The sequence below is a fragment of the Callithrix jacchus genome, chromosome 12 (genome assembly GCF_049354715.1).
Source record: "Callithrix jacchus isolate 240 chromosome 12, calJac240_pri, whole genome shotgun sequence".
Lineage (NCBI taxonomy): Eukaryota > Metazoa > Chordata > Mammalia > Primates > Cebidae > Callithrix > Callithrix jacchus.
Window position 1 is genome coordinate 94,827,900 of NC_133513.1, and position 26,765 is coordinate 94,854,664.

Below are 26,765 nucleotides of genomic sequence, written 5' to 3' on the forward strand. Positions count from 1 at the left end.
GACCTTGTTATTGGTCTATTCATAGTTTCGGCTTCCTCCTGGTTTAGGCTTGGGAGGACACAGGTGTCCAGGAATTTATCCATTTCTTCCAGGTTTACTAGTTTATGTGCATAGAGTTGTTTGTAATATTCTCTGAAGATGGTTTGAATTTCTGTGGAATCTGTGGTGATTTCCCCTTTATCGTTTTTTATTGCATCTATTTGGTTGTTCTCTCTTTTTTTTTTTTTTATCAGTCTGGCTAGTGGTCTATTTCGTTGATCTTTTCAAAAAACCAGCTCTTGGATTTGATTTTTTGAAGGGTTTTTCGTGTCTCTATCTCCTTCAGTTCAGCTCTGATCTTAGTTATTTCTTGTCTTCTGCTAGGTTTTGAGTTTTTTTGATCTTGCTCCTCTAGTTCTTTCAATTTTGATGATAGGATGTCAATTTTGGATCTCTCCACTCTTCTCATATGGGCACTTATTGCTATATATTTTCCTCTAGAGACTGCTTTAAATGTGTCCCAGAGATTCTGGTATGTTGTGTATTCGTTCTCATTGGTTTCAAAGAACTTCTTAATTTCTGCCTTCATTTCATTATTTATCCAGTCAACATTCAAGAGCCAGTTGTTCAGTTTCCATGAAGCTGTGTGGTTCTGGATTAGTTTCTGAGTTCTGAGTTCTAACTTGATTGCACTATGGTCTGAGAGACTGTTATGATTTCAGTTGTTTTGCATTTGCTGAGGAGTGCTTTACTTCCTTCCAATTATGTGGTCAATTTTAGAGTAGGTGTGATGTGGTGCTGAGAAGAATGTGTATTCTGTGGATTTGGGGTGGAGAGTTCTGTAAATGTCTATCAGGTTTGCTTGTTCCAGGTCTGAGTTCAAGCCCTGGATATCTTTGTTAATTTTCTGTCTGGTTGATCTCTCTAATATTGACAGTGGAGTGTTAAAGTCTCCCACTATTATTGTGTGGGGGTCTCAGTCTCTTTGTAAGTCATTAAGAACTTGCCTTATGTATCTGGGTGCTCCTGTGTTTGGTCCATATATATTTAGGATTGTTAGCTCTTCTTGTTGTATCGATCCTTTTACCATTATGTAATGACCTTCTTTGTCTCTTTTGATCTTTGTTGCTTTAAAGTCTATTTTATCAGAGATGAGAATTGCAACTCCTGCTTTTTTTTGCTCTCCATTTGCTTGATAAATCTTCCTCCATCCCTTTATTTTGAGCCTTTGTGTATCCTTGCATGTGAGATGGGTTTCTTGGATACAGCACACTGATGGGTTTTGGTTTTTTATCCAATTTGCCAGTCTGTGTCTTTTGATTGGTGCATTTATTAGCCCATTTACATTTAGGGTTAATATTGTTATGTGTGAATTTGATACTGCCATTTTGATGCTAGCTGGCTGTTTTGCCTGTTAGTTGAGGTAGATTCTTCATTTTGTTGATGCTCTTTAGCATTTAGTGTGTTTTTGGAATGGCTGGTACTGGTTGTTCCTTTCTATGTGTAGTGCCTCTTTCAGGAGCTCTTGTAAAGCAGACCTGGTGGTGACAAAATCTCTGAGTACTTGCTTGTTTGCAAAGGATTTTATTTTTCCTTCACTTATGAAGCTCAGTTTGGCTGGATATGAAATTCTGGGTTGAAAGTTCTTTTCTTTAAGGATATTGAATATCGGCCCCCACTCTCTTCGGGCTTGTAGAGTTTCTGCCGAGAGATCTGCTGTGAGTCTGATGGGCTTCCCTTTGTGGGTGACCCAACCTTTCTCTCTGGCTGCCCTTAGCATTTTCTCCTTCATTTCAACCCTGGTGAATCTGATGATTATGTGCCTTGGGGTTGGTCTTCTTGCGGAATATCTTTGTGGTGTTCTCTGTATTTTCTGGATTTGAGTGTTGGCCTGCCTTGCTAGGTTAAGGAAATTTTCCTGGATAATATCCTGAAGAGTATTTTCCAGCTTGGATTCATTCTCTTCGTCACATTCTGGTACACCTATCAAACGTAGGTTAGGTTTCTTCACATAGTCCCACATTTCTTGGAGACTTTCTTCATTCCTTTTTGCGTTTTTTTCTCTAATCTTCGTTTCTCATTTTATTTCATTGAGTTGATCTTCGACTTCTGATATTCTTTCTTCTGCTTGGTCAATTCAGCTGTTGAAACTTGTGCATGCTTCGCGAGGTTCTCATGTTGTGTTTTTCAGCTCCTTCAATTCACTCATATTCCTCTCTAAGTTATCCATTCTTGTTATCATTTCCTTGAATCTTTTTTCAAGGTTCTTAGTTTCTTTGCATTGATTTAAAACATGTTCTTTTAGCTCACAGAAGTTTCTCATTACCCACCTTCTGAAGTCTAATTCCGTCATTTCGTCACAGTCATTCTCCGTCCAGCTTTGTTCCCTTGCTGGTGAGGAGTTTTGGTCCTTTGTAGGAGGCGAGGTGTTCTGGTTTCGGGTGTTTCCCTCCTTTTTGCGCTGGTTTCTTCCCATCTTTGTGGATTTATCCACCTGTCGTCTGAGTAGTTGCTGACTTTTCGATTGGGTCTGAGTGGATGCCCAGATTGTTGATGATAAAGTATTTCTGTTACTTGGTTTTCCTTCTACTAGTCTAGCCCCACCGCTGTACGACCGCTGAGGTCCACTCCAGGCCCTGCTTGTCTGGGGTATACCTGTAGCAGCTGCGGAACAGTGAGGGATGCTACCAGTTTCTTCTTCTGCTATCTTTGTCCCAGACTGATGCCCGCCAAATGTCAGTCTGATCAGTCCTTTTTGTGATGACTTTTTGGATATACAGGGGTCAGGGAGCTGCTTGAGGAGACAGTCTGTACTTTATAGGAGCTCAAGTGCTGAGCTGTGAGCTCCGTTGTTCATTCAGGGCTGTTAGGCAGGTACGTTTACGTCTGCTGCAGCAGGACTCATAAAACCCCCTTTTGTCCTCAGATGCTCTGTCTCGGGGGGTTGGGGTTTTCTTTATGAGTGTCCATTGCACTGTCCTGCCCAGCTAGGAGGCAGTCTAGTCACTATTTGCCTGCCGAAACTCCACCCTGCTGGCATGGGGTCCGCCCTGTTGCTGCGGGCTCTGCCCTGCTGCCACAGGCTCCACCCTGCGGCAGAGTCTCTCTGTTATGGCAGGTTGCCTCGGCAACAGCAGGCTGAGTCAGCAATGGGAGTGTACCTCAGTAGGGGTGGATTGCCTCGGTAATGGCAGATGCCCCTCCCCCACCGAGCTGCACTGTCCTGGGTTCAGCTGTGCCCGCAGTGAAACTCTCTACCCGGAGCATTTCCAATCGCCGTTTTGTTTGTCCCTGTGGGGGTGAAACCCACCAAGCCTGCTCCCCTGGCTCCCTGCCTCAGAGAGCCTTTTTTTTTTCCAAGTTGAATGGTTGACTCTCTCCCAGGTATTTCAGTTGGCTGCTATTAGGGCACTGGGATCTGTGTGATTTTCCATGCAGGGACCCACTGCGCTGGCTCAAACGCCGCTTCCCAGGAATCTCCTGGTCTGGCTCACTGTCCAAGTCCTGTTTCATCAGATGGATATGCTAATCTGCCCTCCCAAGTCTTAGATTGCCGGTTTAACAGGGCACCCGGACCAGTGCGTTTTATGCGGTGTGTGGCGGAGTGCCACTGCTCTGCAGTGCCAGCTGAAGTGGCTGCACCAGCCAAAACAGCTGTGCTGGCGTCCCATGTCTCTCCTACACCTGGGAATTTCCCCGTTCTGTGGGCAACAAAGATCTATCTGGAAATGCGGCTTTGACTCACCCCCTGCATGTTCACTGAGAGTTGCAATCCTGGGTTGTTCCTACCGCACCATCTTGAATCCCACCACCAGGATTTAAGGCAGGAAGAGTAACCCTGTTTTGTGCAAATGCGATTGGGTTTATGATGAGAAGTGTCCTTATCTATAAACCTTTAAGCCCTGAGTCTTGAAGGGAAAAGATAAAACACCTAGTTTTTATCTTGCTAGTCTTCTGGTTATATAACAAGAAGGCCTGGACAACAAAATTCCTTTTACTGGATTGGTTCCATCAATTCTTTGTCTCTGAAGTCACAAAGTACCTTGCCAGTAAGGAACTGCCTTTTAAAGTTCTTTGGATACTGTACAATGCTCTTGGCCACCCAGGACCCCACAAATGCAGCACCCACCATGGGTGCCCCAAAGATGTCTCTAATTCAGCCTCTAAATCAGAGGGTCATAAGAACCTTTAAGGCTCATCACATATGGTACTCTATGTGAAGGATTGTCAATGCTACAGAAGAAAACCCAATTAGAGAGAAGATCATGAAAATCTGGAAGGATTACAACACAGAATGTTGTAATGCCATCATTACAGTGATGCCATCATTACATCATTATGGGTGCAGTGGCTCACATCTGTAATCCCAGCACTTTGGGAGGTCAAGATGGGAGGACTGCTGGCATCCAAGAGTTCAAGCCCAGCCTGGGCAACATAGTGAGATCCCATCTCTACAAAAAAATAAAAAATTATCCAGGTGTGGTGGTCCCAGCTACTCAGGAGACTGAGGTGGGAGAATTGCTTGAGCCCAGGAGGTCAAGGCTACAGTGAGCAGTGATCACGCCAATGTGCTCCAGCCCGTATGACAGAGTGAGACCACATCGCCAAAAAAACCCAAAAAGAAATGGGCGTGAAAGCCTGGGGGTGATGTCTAATGCCTATAATCTCAGCACTTTGGTAGGCTGAGGTGGGAGAATGGCTTGAGGCCAGGAGTTTGAGATCAGCCTGGGCAACATAGTGAGCCCCTGTTTCTATTTTTTTTAAAAATGCTGTAACAGGATGTTTTAGACTGGATTAGGAAAAAAAAAAAGAAGAATTGGAAAAAGCTACAAAAGTCATCAAGTCCAAAACAAAAAATTTCTGCAGGAGAAAACTGCATCCAGATGTTGTACATGACTTCACAGGATTTATGACAGAACCAAATCAAGGAAGTTACAAAAGAGGTTGTAGATATGGATCTTGGAGAAATTCCAGAGTTAACAGACACAACATCAGAGGAATAAACAGAAGAAGACATGACGAAGATGCGTTCTTCCCAACCAGTGCCAGACAACAAGAAAGAAGACATAGAAGAAGCAGAGTCAGGAAACAAATTGACATTAGACAATCTGGATGAAGGGTTCCAATTATTCCAGACTGCTTTTGACTTCTTTTACAACATGGACCATTCTATGATACAGGCAATAAAACTAAAGCAAATCGTGGAAAAAGATCGGTACCATATAGAAATGTTTTCAGAGAAAAAAAGCAAAAATGTTAGACAAAAATTATGGTGGATTTCCACAAAGTCAGCCATATCAAGTGTGTGTTCTTCTCCTGTCTTCCCTTTCCACCTCCTCCGCCTCTTTGCCTCTGCCATCCTTAGAGAGCAAGACCAACCCCTCCCTGTCCTCCTTCTCCTCAGCCTACTCAACATGAAGACGATAATGATGAAGATATTTATGATCCACTTCCAGTTAATGAATAGTAAATATATTTTCTCTTTCTTATGATTCTCTTAATAACATTTTCTTCCCTCTAGCTAACTTATATAATACATATATAAAATATGGGTTATGGCCGAGCGCAGTGGCTCATGTCTATAATCCCAGCACTTTGGGAGGCCAAGGCAGGTGGATCACCTAAAGTCAGGAGTTCAAGACCAGCCTGGCCAACATGGTGAAACCCATGGCTATTAAAAATGCAAAAATTAGCCAGGCATGGTGGCAGGCGCCTGCATTCCCAGCTCCTTGGGAGGCTGAGGCAGGAAAATGGCTTGAATCCAGGAGGTGAAGGTTGCAGTGAGCTGAGATCATGCCATTGCATTCCAGCCTGGGGGATAAGAGCGAGACTTTGTCTCCAAAAAAAAAAAAAAAAAAAAAGTGAGTTAATGAACTGTTTGCTATCAGCAAAGCTTCTGGACCAGGCACAGTGGCTCACACCTATAATCCCAGCACTTTGGGAGGCTGAGGTGGGCAGATCATTTGAAGTCAGGAGTTTCAGATCAGCCTGGCCAACATGATGAAACCCCGTTTCTACTAAAAATACAAAAACTAGCTGGGTGTGGTGGCAGGCGCCTGTAATCCCAGCTACTTGGGAAGCTGAGGCACAAGACTCACTTGAACCTGGGAGGTGGAGGTTGCAGTGAGCCAAAACTGTGCCACTGCACTCCAACTTGAGTGATAGAATGAGACTCTGCCTCAAAAAAAAAAAAAAAAATGAGGTAAAGTTTCTGCTCCATAGTAGACTATTAGCAGTAAGTTTTTGAAGAGTCATGATATGCAACTTTTTAACTGCACAGGGGGCCAGTGCCTCTAACTTGGGTGTTGTTTAAGGGTCACCAGAAGACAGAAAATCAGTAAAGAGAGACAATATTTAAACACTATCAACATACTTAACCTCTAAAAGGCATTTATAGAAAACTACTCAAAAACAGCAACAGCAGAACACATTCTTTTCAAATGCACACAGAGTAATCAACAAAACAGACTATACACTGGACCATAAAGCAAATCTCAATAAATTTAAAAGGATTATAATCACACTGAGTATATTTTTTGACCATCAGGGAATTAAATATGCAACTAGTAAAAGAAGTACATCTTGAAAATCCCCAAATAATGGAAATGAGACACATTTCTAAATATCACAAGAGAAATGAAACAATATTTTGAAATGAATGAAAATGAAAACAGAACATACCAAAATTTGTGAGATGTTGCTAACACAGGAAAAATTTACAGCTCTAATTTTTCATATTGGAAAATAAGAAAGATTTAAAATCAATTACCTAAATTTCTACTCTATGAAATTAGAAAAAAGCAAATTAAATCAAAGCAAACAGAAGGAAATAATACAGATAACCATATAAAACAATGAAAAAGAAAAAATAACAGGCTGGGCATGGTGGCTCACACCTGTAATCCTAGCACCTTGAGAGGCTAAGGTGGGTGGATCACTTGAGCTCAGGAGTTTGAGACCAGCCTGGTCTCAAACATGGGCAACATGGCAAAACCTCGTCTCTACAAAAAATACAAAAATTAGCCAGGTGTGGTGGCGCAAGCCTGTAGTCCCAGATACTCAGGAGGCTGAAGCCAGAGGATCACTCGAGCCCAAGAAGTGGAGGTTGCAGTGAGCAGAGACTGCACCACTGCACTCCAGCCTGGGCGACAGAGTGAGATCCTGTCTTAAAAAGAAAAGAAAAGTCTGGGCGCGGTGGCTCATGCCTGTAATCCCAGCACTTTGGGAGGCCGAGGTGGATGGATCACGTGATCAGTCCATCCTGGCCAACATGGTGAAACCCCACCTCTACTAAAAACTCAAAAATTAGCTGGGCATGATGGTGTGTGCCTGTAATCCCAGCTACTTAGGAGGCTGAGGCAGGCGAATTGCTTGAACCAGGGAGGCAGAAGTTGTAGTAAGCCAAGACTGTGCCACTGAACTCCAGCCTGGTGACAGAGCAAGACTCTGTCTCAAAAAAAAAATAAAAAGAGAAAAAGAAAAATAACAGAAAACCAATGAAACTAAAAGCTAATTCTTTGAAAGATTAACAAAATTGATAAACCTCTAACCAGACTGATAAGAAACAAAAGAGAAAAGACACACATTACTCATATCATGAATTAAGAGGGCATCACTATAAATCCTAGAGGCATTTCAAAGAACAGGGAGATTTTTATGAACAAATTATGCCAATAAATTCAACAATAAATAAATAACTTCCTTGAAGACACAAATGAGTAAAACTGGCTGAAGAACAAGCAGTAAACCTGACTATTCCTAAATCTATTAAAGAAATTCAACTAACAATTAAAATGTTTTCCACAGATGTATGCTGATACGTGCATTTTACTTTGAAACACATTTTAAAAAAGATGGATTGATGGATGGAGATCTATCCTATCGGTCACACATGTGATAAAACAAGTATAGTAAAATGTAAATAACAGAATTTAGGTCAGGGTTATGTAGACATTTACTATATAATTTTTTCCAACTTTACTACATGTTTGAAATTTTTTCTAATAAAATATTGGGTATAACTTCTTCCCGCAAAGAGAACTATAGGTCCAGATGGCTTCACTGGTTACTGCTACTAAACATTAAACAAGAAATAAGACCAATCCTATACAAACTCTTTTTTTAAAATACAGGAGAAAGGAATACTCCCAAATTCATTTTTTAAGGGCAGTATTACTCTAATACCCAAACCAAACAAAGACATCACAAGAAAACAATTAACTAATATGCCTCCATAAACACTGATACAAAAATAGCTAAAAAATATTAGCAGCTCAAATTCTGTAATATTTAAAATAAATACTATATCATGATCAAGAGGAGTTTATCTCAGATATATAAGGTTGGATTAATATTTAAAAATCACTTACCAGCTGGGCACAGTGGTTCATCCCAGCACTTTGGGAGGCCAAGGCAGGTAAATCACCTGAGGTCAGGAATTCAAGACCAGCCTGGCCAACATGGTAAAACCCTGTCTACACTAAAAATAGGAGGAGGCTGCAGTGAGCCGAGATTGCGCCACTAAACTCCAGCCTGAGGGACAGAGTGAGACTCTGTCTCAAGACAAAAACAAAAACAAAAGTCAGTTACCATATTAATACAATAAAGGAGAAAATCCACATGATCATCTCAACAACTGCAGAAAAGGCATTGGCAAAATGCCACATCCAATCATAATAAAACCTCTCAGCAAATCTGGTATAGAAGGGAACTTTCTCTACCTAATATTCATAGGGAATCTATGAATACTCACAGATAAGTTACTGCCTAATGGTGAAAGACCAAATTTTTCCCCTTAAGATCTGGCAAGGGCCGGGCACGGTGGCTCAAGCCTGTAATCCCAGCACTTTGGGAGGCCGAGGCGGGTGGATCACGAGGTCAAGAGATCGAGACCATCCTGGTCAACATGGTGAAACCCCGTCTCTACTAAAAATACAAAAAAAAAAATGAGCTGGGCATGGTGGCGCATGCCTGTAATCCCAGCTACTCAGGAAGCTGAGGCAGGAGATTTGCCTGAACCCAGGAGGCGGAGGTTGCGGTGAGCCGAGATCACGCCATTGCACTCCAGCCTGGGTAACAAGTGTAAAACTCCATCTCGGGAAAAAAAAAAAAAAAAGATCTGGCAAGGACATCTATCTATTCTCACTAGTTCAATAGTATGCTGGTGATCCCAGCCAGTAAAATAAGAAAAGGAAATCAAAGGCATACAGATTTGGTGGGGGAAAAAAAAAGTAAACCTAAATTTACCTATACACAACATGATTATGAGCACAGAACATTTTTAAAGAGTCTAACTACTAAAGGTCAGGTGAGGTGGCTCACACTTGTAATCCCAGCACTTTAGTAGGCAGAGGCAGGCAGATTGCTTGAGCCCAGGAGTTTGAGACCAGCCTTGGCAACATGGCAAAAACCCATTTCTACAAAAAATACAAAAGTTAGCCAGACATGGTGGCAGCTGGTGGTCTGTAGTTCCAGCTACTCAGGAGGCTGAAGTGGGAGGATCACCTGAGTCCAATGAAGTTGAGGCTACAGTGAACTGTGATCATGCCACCACACTCTAGACTGGGTGACAGAATAAGACCTATCTCAAAAAACCTCAAACAACAAACAAAAAAACCCAAAAACTAATAAGTTTATCAAGGATGCAGAAAAAACAGTCAATTAAAAACAAGTATATTTCTAAAAATTAGCAACAAATGATTGGAAATTGAAATTTAAAATTTACATGACATAAAAATGAAATATTTAGGGATAAATTGAGCAAAATAGCCATACAACAAGCACACTGAAAAACTATGAAACACTGATAAAAAAATTTAACAGACCTAAACAAATGGAGAGGTAGATTATATTTTTTCCATTAGGATATGAAAACAGTATTATTAAAGTATAAATTCTCTCCCAAGTCATCTACAGAGTTAATGCAATTCTAATCAAAATTTCACCCGTCTTTTTGTAGAAACAAACAAGCTAATTTTATACGCAAATGGAAAGAACCTAGAATATTCAAAAACATTAAAAAAAGAAACAAAATTAGAGGGTTGGCTGATTGCAAGATTTATTGCAGATCTACAATAATCCAGACACTGTAGACCATAAATTTGGACATACAGACCAGTGGAACAGAACTGATGGTCCAGATATGAACCATATATACATGTTCAATTGAATTTTTTTTTTTAACCGGTGGCCAAGGTATTTCAATGGAGAAAGAGTAGTCTTTTCAACAAATGGCAATATAACTAAATATTCGGAAGGGAACATACATTCACCACATACTATAAAAAAAAAATTAACTTGAACTGAATCATAGAACTAAATGTAAAAGCCAGAATTACAAAACTTATGGTAGAAAATAAAAATACAATGAGGTCGGGTGCAGTGGCTCATGCTTGTAAACCCACACTTTGGGAGGCCAAAGCAGGTGGATCACTTGAGGCCAGAGTTCAAGACCAGCCTGGCCAACATGGTGAAACCCTGTTTCTACTAAATATACAAAAATTAGCTGGGTGTGGTAATGCACGTTTATAATCCTAGCTGCTCAGGAGGCTGAGGCACAAGAATTACTTGAACCTGAGAGGTGGAGGCTGCAGTGAGCCGAGATGTGCCACTGCACTCCAGCCCGGGTGAAAGAGCAAGACTCTGTCTCAAAAAAAAAAGAAAATACAATGAACATTTTTGCAACCAGGAGTAGGCAGAGATTTACTAAATAAAACACAAAAGCATGACTCCTTTAAAAAGTAAATTAATCTTCATGAATATCTAATTAAGTTAAAATTGATCTTAAAAATATTTAGTCTTTGAAAGACATCACTGAGAATATGCAAAGAAAAAAGGCAACCTACTGACTGAGAGAAAATATTTACTCTATGTGTGTGTGTGACAAAGAACCTGCATCAAAAGTATATAAAAACTCTTAAATAATACAATTTAAGAAAAGAAAAACCAAATTTTAAAAATAGGTAAATGATCTGGACACTTCACAAAAGAAGTTATATAACGTTCACATAAAAAGCTGCCCTAGCAGGGCACAGTGACTTAGGCCTGTAATCCCAGCACTTTGGGAGGCAGAGGCAGGTGGGTCACCTGAGGTCAGGAGTTCAAGACTAGCCTGACCAATATGGTGAAACCCTGTCTCTATTAAAAATACAAAAATTAGCTAGGCATGGTGGCGCATGCCTGTAGTCCCAGCTACTCAGGAGACTGAGGCAGGAGAACTGCTTGAACCTGGGAGGCGGAGGTTGCACTGAGCTAAGATTGCACCACTGCACTCCAGCCTGGGGTAAAGAGTGAGACTCCATCTCAAAAAATAAAATAATTTTTAAAAAAGGCTGCTCTAGTCATCATGCAAATTAAAACTAATAATATTAAAAAACTGCAATAAGTGCCCCAGGCTTCTTCATGGCTCATGCCTGTAATCCCAGCACTTTGGGAGGCCAAGGCGGGTGGATCACCTGAGGTAGGGAGTTCGAGACCAGCCTGGCCAACATGGTGAAACCCTGTCTCTACTAAAAATAACAAAAATTGGCAGGGTGCGGTGGCTCACGCCTGTAATCGCAGCACTTTGGGAGGCCAAGGTGGGTGGATCACCTGAGGTCAGGAGTTCAAGACCAGCTTAGCCAACATGTTGAAACCCCGTCTCTACTAAATAAACAAAAATTAGCCAGGTGTGGTGGTGTGTGCCTGTAATCCCAGCTACTCAGGAGGCTGAGGCAGGAGAATTGCTTAAACCCAGGAGGTGGAGGTTGCAGTGAGCTGAGATCGTGCGACTTCACTCCAGCCTGGGCGATACAGCAAGACTACATCTCAAAAAAGAAGAAGAAAAGCTATAATAAGTATGCTACATACCCAATAGAATGGCTAAAATTAAAAGACTCATAATTCATAGTATGGCAAGGACATGGTATAGTTGGAACTTTTATATGTTGTTTGGAATGAAAAATGGTACAACCACTTTTGAAAACAGTGTGGCAGTTTCTTTTTTCTTTCAACATATTTATTGAGATATAGTTTATATACCATAAAATTCATTCATTTAAAGTGTACAATTCAATTATTTCAGTATATTCACATAGTTGTGCAATTATCACCATGATCTAAGTTTAAAATACTTTGATCAACACAAAAATAAATCCCATAATAATTACCAATCCCTCCTAACCTGTTTGCCAGCCCCAGCCAAAGAAACCACTAATCTACTTTCTGTCTCCATGGATTTTCTGTGCATTTCAAATAAAAAAAAAAAATCATACAATATGTGGTCTTTTGTGACTTGTTTCTTTCACTTATCATAACGTTTTCAAGAGTCATCCATGTTGTAACACATATTAGTACTTCGTTCCTTTTTTATGGCTGAATAATATTCCACGGTATGAATGAATCACACTTTGTTTATCTATTCAACTGCTGATGGACATTTAGGTTGTTTCTAGTTTTTGGTCTTCCTAAATAAGGCTGCTATGAACATCTGTGTACAGATCTTTGAGTGGACATATATTTTCATATCTCTTGAATCAGCACCCAAGGAGTGTCACAATATGTACAAATCTCAGAAAGAAGACATTAAAAAGTACATATTGTATGAGTTTATTTATATAAAATTTTCTATTTTGTATAGACCTGTCTACTCTATAACGAAAATGGTCATATAGCAGTCGCCTAGGGCCCAGACTTGGGGTGAGGACTGACTGCAAAGTAGCAGTTTCTAACATTTAGGCGTTAGAAATGTTCTACAACTTGATTGTGGTGATTAACATATAATTAACATTTTTATTATATGTTAATTATACCTCAATAAAGTTACATTTAAAAGTCCAGAAAATCAGGACTAGTCAAAAAAAGATGTATGGCCATGGGCAGTAAGCTTGTGTCATTTTTGGTCTTAATACGCCATTTTGCACTGGGGCGAGAATGATTCAAATGGATATGTAAGTAACTCTAAGCTAGGAGTTAGTACTTCAACAATGCTAATGATTCCTCCCATTGTGCTTTTCCCTGCCACCCATCAACAACTCCACAAGCCTCCCTGACAAATTAAATTGACTCCAGATAGCAAACAACAGTGCCTGGAACTATTCTCAGTTGGGGACTAGCTATAGAAAGGTTTTTTAGTGGGTGTAATTACCTAGGGTTTCTGACAAACTCAATCATTTGCTAAGCTGAGGAACTTCTGGGGTCCTGCCACTACTAAGGACACCTAATGAGGGTTCTGCTTTGGCCTTTTTATGAAACTGAAGCAAGAATAAAAGATACTAGACGAACATGGCTCTCCCTATGGCAACTCATGCTGAGTAAGGGTCATCAGCCAACCGTTTATGGATCTGTAAGGAAACAATATTTCACTGGGGGTTCAAGGGGAACAGGGAGGTTTATCTGTCCTTCCTAGGCTTACAAAGGGTAAAGTGGGACTCCTGTGAAGACTCCATTCATATACATCAGCTGAGAGAGGTCTAAGGCGAGCACACAGACAAAGGTCTAAAAAGAAAGTAGTGATCCTGATACATATTCCATGAAGGCCTCAAGTGCAGGTATGGTTTTTGCATTTTTGTAGCCCCTGGCTTGGCATAGAGTACATACTCTGTTCTTCTGCATGGAAGAGAATAAATCTGGGGAACATTAAGCCAGGGCAATCCTTCTCTGCTTTAGTTCACTAAAGACACTTAAAAGCTGAGAATTCTTAGACTAAAGCAGGTCCTGAGCGCTTCCTTTGGAGGCAAGAATTGGTTCTTTGTTTCAACATTTTAGTAGCCCAAAGTGACTGGGGAAAACAAACAAACAGCCAAAAGCACAGGAACTAGAGTAGAGACCTGGAACAAAACCACAGACTTCAAGTGAACATCCCTTCCTTCACTGGGTGCTTATAGTGACTTTCTATCCAAGATAATCTGAATCTCTCTCCAGGGTACAATCAACTCAATATAATTATTTGGAAACAGTGATCCAAAAGGTAGAAATAAATCTCTTAGACTACAGAAGTTGTTCTGCCTTTTAAAAGGTAATGGTTCCCTCTATACAGCCACCCTGTATATAACAGGCAGAAGGGTTTTCCCCTCTTTCTATTTTCAGTTCCTATACTTGAGGACCAAACCCAATTTCAGACCAAATTTAAGCTGGCCTGTTCTCTGAGTCCATCCATGCCTTTCAAGCCTGCTACCAAAGAGCTCTACACTGCCCTGAAATTTATTGATCTGACAGGCTAACTCTGCCCTTCAGCAAGGTGAACCAGATAATGAACCTCAGTGAGGGATTAGTGAGAGGCCATCAGTTGGTTAAAGGAGTGGTGACACGACTTCCTTTAATTTCCCTGGGCAGTCACCCCCAGCCCCCTGACTTTATTTGGTTGAAGCCCTAGACACCCCTTGTGAAGCTTTTTTTCTTTTTTAAACTAATTACAGATCCAAAACACCCAGTTTCTTACCTTGCACAAGCAAGGCATCCAATCACACTAATGGGGCTGAGGGAAACATGATACACAAATATCACATTAAAACTTCTCTTCTGGCCTGGCACGGTAGCTCACGCCTGTAATCTCAGCACTTTGGGAGGCCGAGGCGGATGGATCATGAGGTCAGGAGGTCGAGATCAGCCTGGCCAACATGGTGAAACCCTGTCTCTACTAAAAATACAAAAATTAGCAGAGTGTGGTGGCAGGTGCCTGTAATCTCAGCCACTCAGGAGGCTGAGGCAAGCGTATGGCTTGAACCCAGGAGGCGGAGGTTGCAGTGAGCCGAGACTGCATCACTGCACTCCAACCTGGGCAACAGAGGGAGACTCCATCTCAAAAATATATATATTATTATTTTTTTCTTTTCTCCCGGCCCCTCCCCCCAAATTTTTTTTAAGCTGACAATTACTAGAAGTCCTACTATCTCCATCACAATTTCTTCTACTGACTGCCAATGAAGCTTCATAGGTGCCTAAGAAAGGCTAGAAGTTTATATGACAATCATTTCAAAATTTCATACCTAACTGGAGAAAATGCTGACATAATAGAGATGAATAGCTTTTTTTTTCACAACGGGTTTGCCCCCAGAACATAGGTGTCGTGAAAACTACCCCTAAAAGCCAAAATGGGAAAGGAAAAGACTCATATCAACATTGTCGTCATTGGACACGTAGATTCGGGCAAGTCCACCACTACTGGCCATCTAATCTACAATGCAGTGGCATTGACAAAAGAACCATTGAAAAATTTGAAAAGGAGGCTGCTGAGTTGGGAAAGGGCTCCTTCAAGTATGCCTAGGTCTTGGATAAACTGAAAACCGAGCGTGAACGAGATATCACCATTGATATCTCCTTGTGGAAATTCGAGACCAGCAAGTACTACGTGACTATCATTGATGCCCCAGGACACAGAGACTTCATCAAAAACATGATTACAGGGACATCTCAGGCTGACTGTGCTGTCCTGATTGTCGCTGCTGGTGTTGGTGAATTCAAAGCTGGTATCTCCAAGAACGGGCAGAACCGAGAGCATGCCCTCCTGGCTTACACACTAGGTGTGAAACAACTAATTGTTGGTGTTAAAATGGATTCCACTGAGCCACCCTACAGCCAGAAGAGATACGAGGAAATCGTTAAGGAAGTCAGCACTTACATTAAGAAAATTGGCTACAACCCCGACGCAGTAGCATTTCTGCCAATTTCTGGTTGGAATGGTGACAACATGCTGGAGCCAAGTGCTAACATGCCTTGGTTCAAGGGTTGGAAAGTCACCCGTAAGGATGGCAATGCCAGCAGGACTACACTGCTTGAGGCTCTGGACTGCACCCTATCACCAACTGGTCCAACTGACACGCCCTTGCGCCTGCCTCTCCAGGATGTCTATAAAATTGGTGGTACTGGTACTGTTCCTCTTGGTCGAGTGGAGACTGATGTTCTCAAACCTGGTATGGTGGTCACCGTTGCTCCAGTCAATGTTACAACTGAAGTGAAATCTGTTGAAATGCACCATGAAGCTTTGAGTGAAGCTCTTCCTGGGGACAATGTGGGCTTCAATGTCAAGAATGTGTCTGTCAAGGATGTTCGTCGTGGCAACGTTGCTGGTGACAGCAAGAACGACCCACCAATGGAAGCAGCTGGCTTCACTGCTCAGGTGATTATCCTGAACCATCCAGGCCAAATCAGTGCTGGCTATGCCCCTGTACTGGATTGCCACACAGCTCACATTGCATGCAAGTTTGCTGAGCTGAAGGAAAAGATTGATCACCGTTCTGGCAAAAAGCTGGAAGATGGCCCTAAGTTCTTAAAGTCTGGTGATGCTGCCATCGTTGATATGGTTCCTGGCAAGCCCATGTGTGTTGAGAGCTTTTCAGACTATCCACCTCTCGGTCGCTTTGCTGTTCGTGATATGAGACAGACAGTTGCCATGGGTGTCATCAAAGCAGTGGACAAGAAGGCTGCTGGAGCTGGCAAGGTCACCAAGTCTGCCCAGAAAGCTCAGAAGGCTAAATGAATATTATCCCTAATACCTGCCACCTCAGTCTTAATCAGTGGTGGAGGAAGACAGTCTCAGAACTGTTTGTTTCAATTGGCCATTTAAATTTAGTAGTAAAAGACTGGTTAATGATAACAATCCATCGTAAAACCTTCAGGAGGAAAGGAGAATGTTTTGTGGACCACCTTGGTTTTCTTTTTTGCGTTTGACAGTTTTAAGTTATTAGTTTTTTAAATCAGTACTTTTTAATGGAAACAACTTGACCAAAAATTTGTCACAGAATTTTGAGACCCATTAAAAAAGTTTAATGAGAAAAAAAAAAAAATAGAGATGAATAATAAGCCGAGCTGTTCTTTCCCAGTTACCTCTGCATTGATCCAGCTTGGCTGTGGGATATTAATTTTTAGTCTTTTTTTTTTCTATTAACAAAATGGAACCACTATTTTAAAAACAATTAAAATTCAGTGTGCTGGCTGGGCATGGTGGCTCATGCCTGTAATTGCAGCACTTTGGGAGGCCAAGATGGGTGGATCATTCAAAGTCAGGAGTTGGAGACTAGCCTGGCCAACATGGCAAAACCCTGTCTCTACTAAAAATACAAAAATTAGCAGGGTGTGGTGGCATGCGCCTGTAATCCCAACTATTCAGGAGACTGAGGCAGGAGAATTGCTTGAACCCAGGAGGTGGAGGTGCAGTGAGCTGAGATCATGCCACTGCCCTCTAGCCTGGGTGACAGAGTGAGACTCTGTTTAAAAAAAAAAAAAATTTTTTCTGTGTCTACCTTTTAGATCTTGAACCATATATTATCTACTAAAATAAATCGAAGTATCTTAGGTCGGACATCATGGCTCACACCTGTTATCCCAGTGCTTTGGCGGGGTCAAAGCAAGATAATTGCTTCAGGCAAAAAGTTTGAGACCAGCCTAGCCTGGGCAACTTAGTGAGGGAGACCCCATGTCTACCAAAAACAAAAACAAAAAAGCCAGACATAGTAGCACATGCCTGTAGTCCTAGCTACTAAGAGGCTGAGGCAGGAGGACTGCTTGAGTCCTGGAGCTCAAGGTTACAGTGAGCTAGAATTGTGTCACTGTACTCCAGCCTGGGTGACTGAGAGAAACAGCATCTCTAAAAAAAAAAACCAAACCAAAACAAGAAAAATAAAAAAGGAAAAGCGGGCTGGGTATGGTGGCTCATGCCTGTAATCCCAGCATATTGAGAGGCTGTGGCAGGATTGAGAGGCTGGAGCCCAGGAGTTGGAGGCTGCAGTAAGCTATAATGGCATCACGGCACTCTAGCCTGGACAACAGAACAAGACCTTGTCTCTAAAAATAAAAATAAAAATAATTTCTTTAAGTTGTCATGTACCTTTAGCGTGCAGAAAAAGCTTTATTTCTCATAGGGACCTTTCTGAGACACCTGATTAGAATAAAGGGTCTCTTCTCTCATTTATAAAGTTATCATACTATGCCAGGATCCTCTACTTACACATTTCTGCCTGATTGGCAGACACAGTCCCCAGAACCCTCGTCAGTGATTTTGTCCTCAACTGAATGGGCCCTTCCCAATCCAGGACCTTTCCCTATTCCCCAGGAATAAGCCATTATCTTCACTCTCTACCTTCCTATACCTTTTCCTTCAGAATATCTGACACACTCAGGTTGACACATATGCTCCAGCCTGATAAAACTGAAAAAGCTCAGGCTTTGGAGTAAGATAGACCTAGGTTCACTTTATGGCTTTAACACTAATAGCTGTGTGACCCTGAACAAATAGTTTGTTTAGTGTTCTCATCTATAAAACAATAACTACACCTACCCCAAATAATTGACATAAGAATTAAGTAAACAACCCATATAAAAGTATGCAGCTCAAACACTACTAGTTGTTCCTTTCCTTTGATCTATTTGCATATATTTTAAATCTGAAACACTTTCTCTCCTATCTAGGGTCTCTGGCAGTGCAGCTTATCTCCTGATCCAGGGAAGACAGTGGTCACCCTAGCAGCACATCACCGTTCAGCTGACCCTCTTATGTGGGCCTTCTCAAGATGCCCTATATAACATAAAGATGATTACCGAGGATAAGCAGCTTGTAAAACTCCTTCCCGTTCCCACTTCTGACGTGTCTTTCTGGCAGTAGTGAATACGGTGAACTACTTATATCAAACATTTTTCTGCCAAACAGGTCAACTGAAATGCCAGAATTTAAACAAAGGCAACAAAGAAGTAGGGGTCAGATAGCCAGGGCTGGTGTCACATGCTCACACTCGGTGAGAGTTCCCACAGCAACCATCATTCATGCTACAGGGAGGCAGTGAAAGACTACAGGCTGTTGTAGAAAAACATGATGCCAAGCAGAAAAAACTGAGTTGCGGCTGTCGTGGGAGTCTTACATCTCAGCTCTCCAACATGTCTCTGCCAAGGCTGCCTTGTATGATGGTTCGGGTCCTGTTCTAAGATGAGGAAACAACACAGGAGTTCTCAGAGTAGGCTGCTTAGAGAGGCCTCAATTACCCTATTTGAGATCCAAAGCTTCCCTGGGGAAAACTTTTATTTAGGGGCTTCCATGGGGAAAATGGGTCACATTCACCTCCTGCTCAGAAAACCCTGCCACACAGCTTTACAGCCCCCTTCTCTCAGTCTTCTTCAACAACCCGTGGTGTGCTAGAGATGGCTCATACAGAGGCTTGGCTTATGAGAGTTGACTGTTAAATTTCAAAAATGGTGAGAGCCAGCTGGCTTCATATTAGTAGCCATGGTGGGAGCATTCACACCAAACACTACAAATCAGCCCTGCTCTCACCACTCACAGCTCCACAGCTCCTGGCCTCCCAGCAATTGTTAAACATTTACCAGTATGCCAAGGACCAACGACTCTCAAGTTGAAGTATCAGGCTCCATGTTCCTCCTAAGTCTTTGTGTTCTCTGGCCTTTTCCCCAAGACCTTTCTGTTCCTCTCCTAGATGTTCTCATATAATGGATGCTACCCAGGGCCCCTAACAATGTTGCTCCCCACAAACTGGGGTTCTCCTCTTATGAGTGCTTCAATCATCTCTGGGAAAATAAAACCCAGCATCATTTGTATTTCTAAAGAGCCAGCAGTTATTTGTAATGACTCTTAGGATCAGGAGAAAACAAAAAAGGTTTAGCAGTAGATGGAAATAAGAAAATACTTAGCAGCTTCCAACAAAACCTTAACTCATTCAGATATAAAGCATTGGTTATTTCCTTAATTTTCTTTAACCTACTCCCACAAATGTATAACCTCTTTTGTCATAATATTTTTGAAGCTATATCTTATAATATACAACATTATACAGGACTCCTCTGAATTCAAAATCCAAAGCCCTAGTGAGAGTGAGGACTTGAACTTAGGAATCTGGTTACACCATCCTACGGCCCTGTGACATATGGGGTACCAGCAGAACACCTTTCTGCTCTTCCCAAAAAATTCCTAAATCCGTATGTAGAGAGATTTTTAGCAAGCTACTGGGCCACTTGGTTGAAAAGAACACCGACTTCCAGATGAGTTTGCCTACTCTTAAAAACAGGAAGAAAAAAGCGCACACACACACACGCACACACACACACACACACACACACACCCAGAAAGAAGGCTGGTGGTTACCAAGGCAGCTGGGGGTTGGGAAGTTGTTCAATTCTGCAAGATGAAAAAGTTCTAGAGATCTGTGGCACAACAATGGACATATTGTTAAGTGTACTACACCATACATTTAAATGATTCAAATAGTAAGTACTGATAGGTGTGGGTTCTTTTAGCCACAACTTTAAATAAACATCTATTAAATAAACATGGATGAGGCCAGTAGGCCTCATCACATGTCTAGCATTGAGGCTGGCTCATACTAGGTCCCTAATAAATGCTTGTGAATTGAATCAAAGGCAGTACAATTAGGACAGGGATGAGAGTCACTCCATTAGGGATTATGGAGGCTGTGATTAAATGACTGACTTACAATCATCCAACCTCTGTATTCTGTGACCCAAGGACATGACTTGCTAAACTATTTGCTATTTTTTCTTTCCTTTTCAGATCCTGGTTTTGACTACATTTTACAATTTACGCCTGTTCATTTATCCAATTCCTACCCTTTCTCTTTGAAGGCCAAACTCAATTCTTTTCTTTTCAGTATGACCTTTTCTGATCACTTTTCTGATCTTCTGCGGAGATCTTTCTCTAATAGGAACAGACCCTGTTGCTACTACTCACTGGTAGGCTGACAATAACAAGTTGCCTTAAACCATCGCTTGCACTATTCCATCCTCTGAGAGCAAAAGCCCTTTTGTACCCCCTCAAGTGCCTAGGACACTCTGAGGCATAGAGCAGGCACTAAATACCAAGATACTGATAGATGAACGAAGATTGAAGAAAGAATGGGCCAATAATTTACTTGCTTTCCAGTGGGATATTTCAAAGGCATAAAATTGGTCATGAATGTGACTGAAAGCTTAAGGAATAAGGTACTCAAAGAAGGTTTTGCTTTGAACCCTAAACTGCCACCATGTTTGCTAGATATTCAGGGCTCTAGAGAATCTTCTGTAAAGGTCTGCTATGAAGCTCTCTCTTGCCTATTATATCTAAATTAGAGCAGATATAAATCACCATGTCATAGCATTTGTAAACCAAACCAAACAGTGAATAGCCTAAAAGGAGTTCAAGATCCGCAATGAGCATTTACAAAAGGTCCGATGGCTTTGGAGCAAAGGAAAGTATGAGATACCTTCCCCCACCCCCACGAGATGGAGTCTTGCTCTGTCAACCAGACTGGAGTGCAGTGGCCCAATCTCAGCTCACTGCAACCTCTGCCTCTCAGTTCAAGCAATTCTCCTGTCTCAGGCTTCCAAGTAGCTGGGATTACAAGAACGTGCCACCAGGCCTGGCTAATTTTTTATTTTTAGTAGAGACAGGGTTTCACCATGTTGGCCAGGCTAGTCTCAAACTCCTGACCTTGTTGTGATCTGCCCACCTTGGCCTCCCAAAGTGCTGGGACTACAGGCATGAGCTACCACACCCGGCCTAAGTATGAGGTACTTTCCAAAGCAGCTAAGCTAGTGATTCTTAAAATGTCGTAAAAGGGAAGTCAAAGACTGGTTGAGAATCTTAGGGAAGATGGACCCTCTTCAAGGAAAATAAAAAAAGAACATATGCATAATTTCAGGGAGTGTACTAACTCTAAAGTTGATTTATTCTTGGACCTTTTCTCTAAAAAAAATAATAAAATAAAAGTAAGAGGAGAGGAGAGGGAGCATCTAAGAGTGCTGGATAGGACAGAATAGGCAGAAGAACTCCCTGGAGAGCTCCTCCATCACAGCAAAATGGTCATTGGGATTTATCTAAGCAACACAGGTTGTATGACAACTATCCTCCTAGGGGAACTGAAAATCAGAGTGCAGCCTAGTGTTCATGACTGTAATCCCAGCACTCTGGGAGGCAAAGGTGAGTGGATCATTCTAGCCCAGGAGTTCGAGACTAGCCTGGACAACATAGTGAGACTCCATCTCTACAAAAAATTTTAAAAAATTAGCAAGGCATGATGGCATGCACCTGTGGTCCTAGTTACTCGGGAGGATAAGGTGGGAGGATCACTTGAACCCAGGAAGTTGAGGCTGTAGTGAGTTATGATCATGTCACTGCACTCCAGTCTGGGCAACAGAGTAAGAGATCATACACACACACACACATCTCTCTCTCTCTCTCTCTCTCTCTCTCTCTCTTTCTCTCTCTTTCTCTGTCTCTCTCCAAACAAATAAAAAATAAAATTAGGGTGCAGCCCACTTCGAGGGACAAGGTGAAGACCAGAATTTCAGAAGGATTACAGGGGTGACTAATGTGCTCAGGTTGCATTATTTGTGATCCTCTTTAAACGAGACAAGAGCTAGAGGAGATGAACACAACTGGAAGCAAAAGAAAGTAGAAAGAATTTTTAGAAATGGAAAGAATCAAAGTAGACTCAAAGTTCCTAATGTCAAAAACCACTTAAGCTGCTATGCATTCTAAATCTTCCAGTCTGACCCCTTAGTTTCATCTTTTTGGGAATCCTTCTTTCTTGATGATCAATTTTCCTGGACATATCAAATGATTCTACCAGGTAGGGATGGATGCTTACTAACAAGCCACACTGGAGAGGGAAAGAAACTAAGTCTCAGTTGGGGGTAGGCAAGAGGCCTGAAGGACCATTTTGAAAGCGTCCTAGAAATAAGCCAAATCCAGTAGGGAATAAACTGTAAGTAGTTTCATAGCTCTTAGGAAAGCAAATTGTATCTTCTCCATAATCTTTATTCATAAAGATATGTTAAATACAAAAAGGGGTCAAAATGCCCTTATCTAATGTCATATATAAAAATTAACTCAAAATGGATTAAAGATCTAAATGTAAAAAAGCTAAAACTAAACTTTTAGAAGAAAACATAGGGGAAAAGCTTCATGACATCAGACTTGGTAATAACTTCTTAGACTTCTTGGATTTGACACCAAAAGCACAGGCAACAACGGCAACAACAACAACAACAAAAAACACATAAATTGGACTTCACCAAGGTCTTATGTGCAAAGGACACCATCAATAGAGTAAAAAGACAAACCACAGAATGGGACAGAATATAAGCAGATCAGATATCTAATGAGGAATTAACATTCAGAATAAAGAATTTCTAACAGTCAACAACAATAAAAAGACAAAAAACAAATTCTCCAATTTAAAAATGTGCAAAGGACTTGAAAAGACATTTCAAAGATGATATACAAATGGCTAATATGTAAATGAAAAGATGCTCAATGTATCATTAGATAAATGCATATCAAAACCACAATGAGATACCACATCATACCCATTAGGATGACTATTATAAACAAAACAAAACACAAAAAAAGTGTTGGCAAGGATGCGGAGAAATTGGGATGTAAAATGGTACAACTCTGGCAGTTACTCAAAATGTTAAACATAGAATTATCCTGTGATCTAGTAATTCTACTCTGAGTATATACACAAAAGAATTGAAAGCAGGGACTCCAACACATAGTTGTACATCAATGTTCAAAAGCAACATTATTCATAACAGCCGAGGGTGGAGACAACCCAAATGTCCACCAATGAATGAATTTTAAAAGAAAAAGTATATAAATGCAATGGAATATTATTCAGCCTTAAAAAGGAACAAAATTCTGACACATAGTATAATATGGATGAACCTTGAATACATGATGCTAAGGGAAATAAGCTAGTCACAGAAGTCCGAATACTGTATGATTCCACTAAAGTACCTAGAATAGTCAAATTCATAGAGACAGAGCAGAACAGTGGTTATCAGGGCTCAGGGTAGGAGACATGGGGAGTTACTGTTTAATGGGTAAAGAGTTGCAGTAAAAAATAATGAAAAAGCCCTGAAGAGATGGAGAGCAGAGATGGTTGCACAACAAGGTGAATGTATTTAATGCCACTGAACAGTACACTTAAAAAGGGCTAAAATGGGCGGGGCACCGTGGATCACGCCTGTAATCCCAGCACATTGGAAGTCCAAGGCAGGTGAGTCACCTGAAGTCAGGAGTTCAAGACCAGCCTGGCCAACATGGTGAAACCTCGTCTTTACTAAAAAATACAAAAAATTAGCTGAACGTTGTGGTGCGTGCCTGTAATCCCAGCTACTTGGGAGGCTGAGGCAGGAGAATCACTTGAACCCGAGAGGTGGAGGTTGCAGTGAGCCAAGATCAAGCCATTGCACTCCAGCCTGGGCAACAAGAGCAAGACTCTATCTCAAAAAAAGCAGGGGGAGTTAAAATGGTAAATTTTATCTTACAGGTATTCTGACATATATTAAAAAAAAAGAGGTAAAAATGAAAAAATTAACCCCAGACAAATACATACCTGCATATATACCATGAAAATGCATGCAGTTTATTACATTAAAAAATGTGTGACCAGGCCAGGTAAAGAGGCTGATGCCTGTAATACCAGCACTCTGGGAGGCTGAAGCAGGTGGCTCATTTGAGGTCAGGAGTTTGAGACCAGCCTGGCAAACATGGCAAAACCCTACTTAAAAATACAAAAAATGCCAGGTGTGGTGGCTCATGCCTGTAATCCCAGCTACTTGAGAGACTGAGGCAGAGAATTGCTTGAACCCAGGAGGCGGAGGTTGCAGTGAGCTGAGATTACACCGCTGCACTCCAGCCTGGGCGACAGAACAAGACTTCTTCTCAAAAAAAAAAAATAATAATACAAGAACCAGCTGGATGTGGTAGCTTGTGTCTGTAATCTCATCTACTTAAGAGATTGAGGCAGGAGAATTGCTTGAACCCTAGAGACAGAGGCTACAGTGAGCCAAGATAGCACCATTGCACTCCAACCTGGGCAACAGAGTGATACTCTATCTCAAAAACAAAAACAAAACAATGTATGATCATTCAGTCACATTGAGGGTATTAACTGATTAAAAAGTTCTGCCCTCCATGAAGCCAATGGCAATTAACAGAAAAATATCATTTACCTTCTGGATGTCTGAAAAGAAATGCCAATATGAAAGGCTTGGCTTTGTTTAATATGCAATAATAGATTTACAAGTATCACCTTGAAGTGCCTCAGAGTCTGGAATATGTCTAGGGGTTGTCAGAATTCAAGAATTCACAAATTTCTTGCTAGAAGAAAATGGCAAGCTGAGCAGGCAGACATAGAAAAGAGCCCTGTCTTCTCTACTAACTTACTAAGTGCTATGAATTCCAGTTAACACCTATCCATGGTCTTTAGGTTTTATTTTAGGAGTACTTTAGAATCTACTGAGGATTAAGTTCTTGACTTTTTTCTCTGCTCAGTCTGCTGCTAACAACTGCAGGGCCCTACTGCAATCCATAAAACTAGATCTTTGAGAGGCCATGAATACCGTTAACATTAAGTGACATTCACATTAATGCTCATAAGTGAAGGGAGAGAAGTGCTCTAACACGTGCTGGAGATAAACAAGGCAGTCAACTACCTCTAATCTGATAGTGCTGAGAATAAACCAAGTGTACTGTAATGCTGTCATTTAGCACCCTTCAAAGTCAGTTGGGGAAAAGAAGCAACAACTATTTTGAGGGTGGTTCTCAAGAAGGTCCCAGAATAGTATCACCCTCTTCCAAACGCCCAAGTGAAAAGGACTGTTAAGAGAGGCAATGAGTACACAAAGACTCCATGTGAGCAATGACTCAGATTATTCACCATTGATACCCACTACCTTAGCACCACAACTTGTATTATGGAAGGCATATGATAATAATGACTATTATTACTATTATTTTGAGACAGGGTCCCACTGTTACCCAGGCTGGAATGCAGTGGCATGATCACAGCTCACTGAAGCGTCAATCTCCCTGGATTCACCTCAGCCTCCCGAGTAGCTGGGACTACAGGTGCACACCACCATGTCTGGCTGATTTTTCTTTCTTTTCTTTTCTTTTCTTTTTTTTTGGTAGAGACAACTTCACCATGTAGCCCAGCGTGATCTTGAATTCCTGGACTCAAGCAATCTGCCCACCTCAGCCTCCTAAAGTGCTGGGATTGCAGGTGTGAGCCACTGCCCCCAGCCGGTATACAATTATATATTGACCAAGTAAATCAATCTTGCTATCCCTTCCCCATTCTCCTGTGAAATCCCTCTCCACCGAAATCACTTCGTCTCTGGCATGTACACACTTTTTGAGAGACACGTTCATCATTTCATTTAACTTTGAAAGAAGTTGGAGGAGGCTGAGGACACGTGCTTGCTAATCATCCTTTCACAGATTGCCTTCTGTGCCAGAAAGGATTTTTATTATTGGTCTGTGGCAGCTACTGCTGGAGAAAGATTTCAGCTTGACCTTCCCAAGCTGCTGGGGGATGAATACTGCACATACTGCACATGGATGGCAGAGCAAATGTCTCTTCCTTTTTATTTATTTTTAAAAAAAAGCTTTTAGACTAACCAGAGCTCACTGTGATAGGAAAGTCATCCCTTCTCTTACTGCATAAAACTCAAGATGTTGAATGACTTTGCATTAAAATGTTATAGTAAAATTAATACGAACCAGTCCAACAAGAAAACAGTAGCATCACAAAGCACCTCACAGACAGTACAGCATCAAAGAACAGGACTCAGGATAGCTCCACAGGCAGAGAGGAAAAAAGGAAATGAAGGCCATTTATAATAGCAGTTTTAAATGTGAGGATGGATTCTCACAGCTGGTCTCACAAAAGAGAACAAATATGTCAAAGGGAAAAACTGACAGACTAATAGAGTCCTATCCATCTGGCTGAGAAAAGAGCCACCGGTGGGGAATACTGAGAAGCTTGTCTGTTAGGAAAAAGGCTTGCTTGGTGCTTCAC

The 26,765-nt window shown here is 41.4% G+C and overlaps 1 protein-coding gene and 1 pseudogene across 10 annotated transcripts in view; one reads left to right on the forward strand and one right to left on the reverse strand.

Moving 5' to 3' along the window:
* ARMH3 (armadillo like helical domain containing 3) overlaps positions 1–26,765 on the reverse strand; it is a 219,724-nt gene that overhangs the window by 26,515 nt on the left and 166,444 nt on the right. The gene's annotated exons all lie outside the window — the stretch shown is intronic.
* On the forward strand, positions 15,013–16,464 carry LOC100393933 (elongation factor 1-alpha 1 pseudogene; annotated as a pseudogene).